We start from the raw sequence: 10,373 nt of genomic DNA, 5'->3' as shown, positions 1-10,373 counted from the left end.
ATTCACAATTTTTTCCAGTTCCTCGTCACTGAGCTCATTAAAGTGTTTGTACTGTATCCCATCTGGACCTGGCGTTGTGTTGTTGTTGGTTTTTAGCACAGATTTGACAAAATCTATTGTGATGATGTTGTCATATACCTCGTCCCGCATGAAACTCTGGCATTCCTCTTTCCTTGTCTCAGCATCCCCCTGATCAGTCTGTGTGATGTATCTTTTAAGAAAGGCTTCTCCTTTGCTTGCACCATCTCTCAGAATAGCCTTTCCATCAATGCTCTTGATATCCGGCATTGAGTTTGCTGTGCGCCCGTTGTTCATTCTATTGTGTAACTTCCAAAATTTTTGTAAACCTTTGTCTTGTCCGATTTCCTAGACAAATTTCTCCCACCTTTCTTTTTTCGCTCCTTTGGCTATTTCCTTAAAATCCACACATCTCCTGTTCTTTGTTTCGGCAGCTTCCTGGATGATGTGTTGTTCACTGGTGTTGTCCTTACGAAGTTTTTGCCACTTTTTGACCGCTTCCCTTTTCCTTTGAGTATATGAGGTATAATTTATTGAAGCATATGTTCTCCTTTACTCTCCACGACCATCTCCCAATTTGGTTCGTGAATGGTTAGCAGCAGAAAATCTCCATGGAGGCATTCTTAATGGCCACCACCCAGGGACGTGGTGAGAGCAGTATGAGGACCCAATATTACTTCAGTAAAAAGGTCTTCAAACTTAACCGCTTAGAGATATTTGATCACCAAACCTGTTATAGCCACTGCATGCTTTCTACTTTGATTTGTTGTTGTGTTTTAAAACTGTCCAGCAATCTGCAATCAAATTACCAGTCTTTTAAACACTTTTCACTTTTTGGGTAACTTGCTTCTGTGGTATTAACAAATTTCTTCTCCTCCCGGGGCAGTGCCACTGACTGTAGTGTCTTTAGGGCATTCCCAAAGGGGGGACTTTTCTCGTTCAAGCACAGTAGAATTGTAAATGGGCTGATTCATGACACGCTCATAACTGTGCCTGATCTACAACAGGGAACTACCGCTTTTTCTTTCTTAATCTTCTTAATCTATTGTCATTTTTCTCTACTTGTTTTTGTATGTTTGTCACTCCCTTATGACCTGCTATTTCCAGGGTGCCTTGATAGTCGAAGCAGACCTTGTGCTGTTGAAGCTAGAGAGGTGAGCAGAGTAAGTCTTATTCCCTGTAAAAAACTTCTCTGTTGACACCCACCCCTTGGCGCCCATATGACCTTATGCAGTTGCGAGCGCCGTAAAACCTTCTACTATAAAAAGAATAATAAATTTCTTCAAACGTCGGGAAGATGGCGATATTAAATCACGCTCGAAAAACCCCAGCATACAGTATTCGCTTGTGTAGGTTACTTAGGAGAGAAATGTATTTGGCGATTTAGATGTAGGCCTACCAAGCCCACGAATTTTTTAACATTAACGCCATCCCCTCCAATTAATTGAAATTTCCTATTCAGTGATACCGGTTACATGTGCTTGAGAAATAATTTGTAGAAATTTAAATCTGAACGTTAAAAAAGCAGGCAAGGATTCGAAGTGAAGGTAACACATTTTTAAAAAAGGGAAACTATTTTTTTTTTCTTTCTCTTTAATTCTTTTGTTTCAATTTCGGGCTTAGAACATTAGAGCTGTTTGCCGATAGTATGTAAATGTGCTGGGTCCTAAATTTTATCGTTCTATCTATTATATCCACTTCACTCATGTGAGTTCTGTTATTTTCCAGGACTGTTGGGTAGACACATTAGTTTTAAGTAGCTGTAGATCTGATTATTTCCATCTCACCCATGAGGCTAATGTTCATGCTGTCTTGAAAGCCTTGCTTGGCAAACACCACGATGTTGATAATGTTAGAAGCCACGCCGAATAGACTGACGAGACCACAGAGGACCACTCCGTTGACCACTTGGACAATGTACCACTGCTCGTCGCTTACGATGTCATAATGTGAAGAAGAAGGCGACATCGTTATAGGCACGCTGTCGTCGCGAGAGTCAGTCGAATTGTTTACCCACAGGTTTGAAAACGACATTCTGGGTAGGTGAGACGCGACGATGGTTACTTTGGTGCCAAACTACTCTCCTATTTCAGGCAGAGACTTTGATTTATACGCTCAGTACAAAGGAAACCAAGACTTAATCAAAGACAAAGATCATTTTGTGTAACATCGTTCTTTATTTGTGTTCCTGCAATACACTCGATCATTATAGCAGCTAGTTATAATACAGATGACGATTATTTACTCAAAGTTGTACATGAATAACGTTGAATGCACTAACTGTTATAATAATATCCATGTTACACAATTATATTGAAAAAGACTGGCAAGTTATCTATTTTAGTGTATTTGGATTTGTTCAATTATACAGATGTCAGTGCTGAAAGTCTATAAAAATATATAGCATTTGTATAGCGCTAATTCCCGCTCAATAGCAAGCTCTATGCGCTTTACAATTTAATATACTATTACCCTATTATTTTAACTATTTGAGTAAACATTCAGCACGGAATCATAAAAATGTAAATGTCGCAGTCATCGTGGTGACACTATCGACTTGTTTTGTCTGGCTGTGTCCTCGTGCGTTTACCACCGTCCTTACTGTTGTCTTTTTTCTAATACAGCTTATCATGAGTAGATCTTTTAAAACTTGCAGACGGGTGTATTAATTCTTTTTATCAACAAGTAAGTCCACCCGCAGTCGCAATAACAAAAACAAAGCGTTTTTGATCATCGATTTGAGCTCACTATACCATTATAATTTTGTCCAAAACTAACATTTCCACTCGATCACACAGTCTCTCGTGCGTTTAATCTTTGGGAGTCTTTCTTACTTTGTTGTACTTTTCTGTTTTCTTTTTTAAAATGTGCTTTCACGAAATATCAACATAATCTATTAAGATCATATAAGAGACGGGCTTCGACTCAGCTTGTCAAGGCCCACCTGGGCTGAGAGAAATACAAATATCACTGTTAAAAGACTGAGATAATCGAAAACAATTTACTTCTCCCCACACGGGGCTCGACCAATACCTGTCATGTGTCTTCTACGTACGACAGCGAAGCGCCTAAACGTTACACCACAGACGCTGGTGATGCCTCTGTATATTGTGGAAAGATAGACACATGTTCTAAACACACCACGTTTTGCGAGTCTAAACTAGGATGTTGTAATTTTTGTCTTAACTCTCTAAGATTCCAGGATACCCCCCCCCCTTTGCTCCGAATTAGCATGGGGGTGCCTCATTTAACTCTTTGTAATTCTTGAATGAATGCATTAATCATATCATATATTAGAAATGAATACATTTTCTTACTTTGCGTGTTTTTTTGTGGTCTATAAAGTATACGCCCTAAAATTGTGCAAAAAAGCATCCTTGCCGTAAACACACCCAGAACTCACGAGCTCTATGCTATCTTGTACGAACTCCCATTTTCCAGAGGAATCTTATTGGCTACTCACTGTCGGTTACTACCATAGATTTGTAGAATACAACCCGGATTGCGCACTTTGACGTAATACCAGGTCACTTACGGAACGCACCATTAGAGCCAAATGAAAGCACTTGGTGGAAGAAGGGAGGGGGGAGGTGAGAAGATGCCGTGCGAGAGGGGTTTATAATGGCGCGAAAATACAAATTATGTTGTTGTCGTAAAAGATGAACTACTCCACTTGAAACGTAACACTCTTGTCTCCATTTGGACATACTTCGCGCTATTTTTACTTAAAATTTCAATTCGTATCATCATCATCCGGTGCCTTGCCGACTGGCGTGGGCGATCATGGACCTCCACTTCCATCTGTCTTTCGAAGCAGCAATGGTGTCTGTTGTTCTTGCTGCTCTCAGCCATGTTGTCATCTTGTCCAGTATCTTTTCCCTCTGTCTGCCTCTACCTCTCTTTCCATCAAACTTTCCTGTTGTTACAATGTTCTCTAATGCTTCTTTCCGCATTGTGTGTCCGAAAAAATTTGCCTGTCGTTTTCTTATATTCGTGATAAGTTGTTTTCTATAATTTGCTTCAACCAGGACTTCTTCATTTGTTTTTCTAGCTGTCCATGGGATACGTAGCATGCGTCTCATGAACCACAACTCTGCCGCAACAATTGTTTTTTCCAGCTGTTTATTGATTGTCCATGCTTCGCACCCGTATAATAGGATTGGCTCGATGTAGCTTTTCATTACTCTTTTCCTCATTTCCAGTGACAGATTGATGTTTGTTAGTATCTGTTTCATCTTGTGGAAGGTTGCTTTTGCTTGGCAAATTCGGCTTTTAATTTCGGTGTGACATCTACCATCTGATGATATAATGGTCCCCAAATATCTAAAATGTTGCACTTGCTTGAGGGTGGTATCATTGATTTTGATATTGCATGTTGGGATTGGAGTATTTCTGCTTATCACCATCGTTTCGATTTTCTTGATGTTTAGGTTTAAGCCCATGTTGTCACTCTCTTGTACGATGACATTTAATAGATTCTGCAGGTGTTCTTCATCTTCTGCTATTAGGACTGTGTCATCTGCATATCTTAGATTGTTTATATTATGTCCCCCTATCGAGATACCAGGCATTTCTTCTATGTGTCTCATGATATTTTCACTATACAGGGAGAACAAGTCTGGAGAAAGTACACATCCTTGTCTGACTCCTCTTTTAATCTGTATGTATTCAATTCGTATAGTATGCCTTAAAAAAGGAGGTGCACACATTGTTTTTGTTAAACACCCAAACAGAATCAGGTCTGCTCTGGATCTATAATATACAGCAGTACAACTCACTGTTTACAGAACCACGCACACGCACTCAAAGACACACAAACAAACAGACACACACAACACAGAAATACAACTTATGTATTATTTACAGGACCAGACACACACGTGCACACACACACACACACACACACACACACACACACACACACACACACACACTCACACACACACACATCACAACACAACACAACGAAGGAGTACAGCTTATGCAGTGTTTACAGGAACAGACACACACATACACACACATACACACACATACAAACACATAAACACACATACACGCACGCACACACACACCCAGCACAAGAGAACAAAGAAGTACAATTTATGAACTGTTTACAGGACCACGCTGGCGCAATTGTGATAGCAGTAGCAGCCATTAAAATTTTGTCTATCTGTTGCTTTCCTTGATATACGTCACGTACTGTTAACTATTATCTTGTAGGCTAACTGATCGACTACTTATACCAGATCCCCCCTTTCAATAGTTTTTAAAAAACTTCTTGTTATGTCGCTTAAGTTGAACAACAACAACAACAACAACAACAACAACAACAACAACAACAACAACAACAAAAACAACAACAACGACAAAACAACAGATGTTCATGGCACAGGTATCATGTCTTTTCTTTTCTCTCCATGTGCACAATCATTTCATAGCTGAGAAACAATCTCCAGAAATTCCTGAAATATTCATGGGAAATCCAAACAGTGCACGTTGTTTCTTCGTTATCATGATTTTCCAATTTGTTGTGGGCGTGGTGTGATGCAATTTCTACACATTCCTAGAAATATTCCAGCTGGATTAGGCTCCATTTTTTTGTAAGTAGTACAAAGATTAGTTTACCTAAAGGCTGTTTCGTGTCAAAACAGTAAGATACGTATTACTTCTACAAAACCCCTATCAGGTGGCACGTATGATAATATTATAATTATGTTTCATCGTGGTGAAATCAAGTGTTCGTCAAAATAATAAATTCGAAGAAACCGTCATATTTCCGCCTGTTGGGCGATTTCTTTTTTTCTCAACTTCTCAACACATTCTATCATAGTAGTTGCGTGATCGCGGAATTTTGATTTTTTTTTTGGGAGGGAGGGGGCGGAGGACAGAATATTGCAGAATGTTGCAGCAATATTATGCTTTCAGACCTAGGATTGCGAAAAAAAAAAATGAAACTGAACCGAGCTGACGACCGGTGGTAGAGTGATCTCCCTCTCACTGGAAGCAAGGAATTAAAGCGTTCTTTTTTTGTAAACAGTAAACAAAGTTGATCTAGATCCGTGGAGTTCTAGACGATGGTAGAGTGATCTCCCTCTCACTGGAAGCAAGGAATTAAAGCGTTCTTTTTTTGTAAACAGTAAACAAAGTTGATCTAGATCCGTGGAGTTCTAGACGAGATTTCAAGATCGCCTTTGTTTCTCAGCATAAATGGAAATGTACAAAAACAACTGGCATTTATACAACGCTTTCCCCATCAAACAAATTCTCACAGGACAGAATTGTGAGGCAAATTGATAGTTCATAAGAAAAAGTTTGATCATGTTACGCCAACCCTGAAGGTTCAGAAAGGCCTTCACTTGCTGCATGGTCAAAGGAATATAGAGCAAAGTTTGTGTAAACTGCTACAAATCAAGGGCGGCTCGTGGGGCTAAAAAAGTGGGCGTGCACAATTAAGCTATCGTAACTTGAAGAGAGTCAAGGGCTTAGTAAATGGGATGGTGTATACTTTTAGGATCTTTGAATTGGTCAAGGGGGACCGTATGCTTTTATTTTAATTCTTTTTACACATGTACTTGTCGCTTTGATTTCAGGAACTAAATCTATTTGTTAGCTATGCATAAATTTCGTTCATCCTGCTTTGGAACTGAACACTCAATTACTAACTTTCACCACTCCTTTACAAAACCATTCAAAGGCACGACTCATAGGACGGTGACTTAAGTATGTCACGTTTTCTTCCCTCAGGTTCACGGTCACAGAGTCACTTTAAATAGTGGCAAGACAAATTAACCAATCACAATTAACTCGAGCACTCTGGTGGATTGCACCGGGCTCACATAATTTTGGCATATACTAGTGTATAGCCTATCGCGTTTATTTTCAGACTGCCTACTGTGGGATATGTTTCGTGGGTGCGCATTTGAGATGTGCCGTCTTATCAATATTATTGCACCGCAAAACTCGCTACGAGTGTCGTCATCGCTTGGGTTAGCCCAAAGAGCGATTTATAGGTAAAGTTACCTTTGTTGAATATTCTGTTTAGTTAAAGTTAAAGCTCGTGGACTTTGGCATGGCATAGTAGATGCTTTACGGCGCTGTAGACACAGAAATGACCGTTACGGCGCCAATGAGGACCTTGTTTTGATATAATATTTGGCTAGTGTTTGTTTCTAGCTTCTTTTATTTTATGTTTGTGGGTGCTTTACGTAACAGAACATAACCAAAAAATGAGTGGCACTACACGACCGTGTTCTATGGACGAACCGTGTCTGCTACAAATGTATAAATGAAATAGCTCAAACTGCCAGATCACCTGATTTTGGAATTATACAATGGTGTCTCATTTCTATCGGTCACACCTTGTGCTAGTATTTTATATTATCAGCTTGTGTTTCTAAACAAAAATACAGATTGTATACTTCTAATTGTTGATTTTGTTTTATTTACTGTGTCTCTAGTGCTACTTCTCAGCTTATGATTAATTCGTACTTTTATATTTTGTAAAGCAGTATGGAAAAAGAAGCTTGGACAAGGTCGCAATCTTTGTAGAATTTTTGCAGAATTTGGTCATTTTGGGCGTAAAATTCTGCTCAGAATTTTGAAATTTTTCATGGAGAAAACTAGGAAGACAGAAGCCTAGTAGGTCTATTTAAGAAGACAGTTCTGTGTGTATTTTACTGATAAACGTTGGTGGAAGGCATATAAAAATAATAAATTTGCAGGCTCCAAGGACACTAATGCTTTAGAAGTCGCTGAATTTTGGCAGTCATTTTCTCGCTAAATTTACCCCAGGCACTCCCCCCCACCCCAAACCTCCTTTAATCCCAAAAAGCTCTACTTCTATTAAATATAGACGGGTAATATTCATGGAAAGGTTAGACAACTGAACAAACTGTGAGATGATACCAATAAATCTACATGAAAAAACAACTTAAACAATCCCCCCCACCCCAACCCCCCAAAAAAACCCAACAACAACAAAACAGCAACCCACCCAGCAACAACAAAAAAGAACAACAAACAAACAACAAACAACAACAACAACAATAAACAAACAAACTGCTCCCAAAAAGCTGACGAGTGCCTGATACTACCGTGTCGTGACACGTATGACTTTTTAAAAGCGTGGTCTCCTCTGCACCGTGGTGCGTAATGCGTAAGGATACAGTTGTTTATATTATTCCCCTGGCACTACTTCCACACAAGGAAGATAACAGAAACTGAAGTCAGCTCACAACTTGTCATCACGTTTGTCATTATCTCCCATGTACTCACAACAGTTTTGCTCTTCCGCTGATTTACCGCAGTTTTAGTGCTCTACAAATAATATACATAATCTATTGAATTCTTATTTAAAAATCGTTTAGTGTATAAAACATCACACTGCAAAAGTACATCGAGTGGGAAAGGCAAGAAGAAATAGTAGGCACCCAATATGCCATCATCATCATCATCATCATCATCATCATCATCATCATCATCATCATCATCATCATCTCATCATCATCACCATCATCATCATCATTATCATGTTTTAAAGTAGAAAAAAAATGTATACTTGAGACTTGAATAGGATTGGTGTCGTTATTTAGATGTTCGTATAGGCCTGGATGTTCTGTTCAACGTTTCGCCAATAAGGCTTCATCAGGAACATAGTATCTGAGAAAAAAAAATTGAGTGATGACGCCATAGCAACAAAGCGTTCACTACAAGTTACGTATAGGTGCGATTTGGACAATATCGGAAAGAGCCGAAGCTCTGAAAAAGAAAAGCTAAGTCGTTACCGCCATGGTCCTGGCTGGGCGTATAGATACGTTAAAATTGTGCACACATAGTGTTTAAAGCTCACGCCGAACTGGCACAAATTTAATTTCGAAAAGGGGGGAGGGGGCGATGTACAATGAAGTGCAACAGCACAAAGAAAGGGAAACCTAAAAGTAAAACTCTCACCACATCATGTTTTAAAGTAGGAAAAAAAATCCTCCTCATCATCATACAAACAATTCTAGACATATGATATAGCCTTGCCATCTTACCTCTGGAGCAACAATCACAGCAGCAGCAGCAGCAGCAGCAGCAGTAACAGCTTCCAAATGATTTTTTCATCACAGCAATGTTGAGCAATCTTAAGTCGTACACGTAACTAACAACTGGCACCCACAAAATTAGGACGAGGGGACAGGGCAATGTAATACAAAAATTTATAATAAAATGGCTGCCCTTTTGTCATTTTAGTGGGGAACATGAAATAACCCAACAAACTTTAGACTTTTTTTTAAGCTTAAAAATTGATTGTCTTATAAACCATTGGTATACAAGTATTCAAAATGTTAAACCATTTATTATAAAAAAAACAACAACCCAACAAGACAAAACAAAACAAAGAAAAACATCCTAGCTGACTCAGATAAAAGAAAGCAATATAATAATATTAAAAAAACAAAACAACTTTGTCTGAAACTAAGTCTCAGTTCTGAAAATTGCTAACAAATGAGCCCATATTCTCAGACACACGCACAAGAAAAAAACCACACTCAGACAAACAAATAAACACACACAAAAAATATTATACTGTTTGGAAAAACATCAAAAGCAGTTCTTCTAATAAAATGTCTCCAAAGGGCATATTCCCGGTGTTTAAAAAATACTTGTTTACATTAAAGGGTATTAACTGAGTTATCTTTTGACATAATTGTTACAACAAAACTTAAAAAACCCCCCAAAAACTGCACCAAGTGGACGTCACATTTGTCAATACAAAGAAAACCTATGCACTCCTGAGAGAAATATCAAGTTTTTGACTTTTTCAAAGAAAAATGAGTGAAACGCAAAACTTTGCAACTCCTTTAAAATCAGACATTATGTGTATGTATTAAATGTGTGCATTGAACAACAAATTTTATATAAAACTGAAATTGCCAATCAAACCCAGGGAAGGTTGTGGCTATTTAAATTGGAGGCTACAGACAAGCTCCAATACGCCACTGGAAACTTTGAATAACCATTTGTTTTGTTTCGGGTAATTCTTTGGACGTACTGTTCAATATTGAGTTTCGGCTGTTCGATTTCGATTGTTTGTGGGCTGTTTCCGTAGACTGTCTCTATGAACATCCCCCCCTCCATAAAAACAAAACAAAAGAAACAATCCACGGAGTACAATTCAATGGAATGCTGTGACTATTCATTTGTAAGCTTTCAGCGCATTAGGCGTTCCCCAAACCTTTTTTGTTACAAAACAAGAGCCTAATTTATTATTGATGGGGAACCAGGCCTCCTAAACAGCATAATCCCCCCCCCCCTCCTAACGTCTCCAAAATCACGGTAAGATATATATTCCTTTTGATGGTTTGGTCGTG

General features: G+C 38.7%; 1 protein-coding gene across 1 annotated transcript in view; it reads right to left on the bottom strand.

Moving 5' to 3' along the window:
• Window positions 1–8,869: 8,869 nt before the first annotated feature.
• LOC101856830 (alpha-(1,3)-fucosyltransferase C) overlaps window positions 8,870–10,373 on the bottom strand; it is a gene marked incomplete in the record, with an annotated part of 21,102 nt that continues 19,598 nt past the window's right edge. The window contains 1 exon segment of the mRNA XM_005104322.3: window positions 8,870–10,373. This exon segment is cut by the window's right edge and continues 938 nt beyond it.

This window comes from Aplysia californica, unplaced genomic scaffold (assembly GCF_000002075.1).
Source record: "Aplysia californica isolate F4 #8 unplaced genomic scaffold, AplCal3.0 scaffold00415, whole genome shotgun sequence".
NCBI lineage: Eukaryota > Metazoa > Mollusca > Gastropoda > Aplysiida > Aplysiidae > Aplysia > Aplysia californica.
The sequence above is the reverse complement of the archived record's forward strand: the minus strand, read 5'-3'. Positions and strand labels throughout refer to the sequence as shown.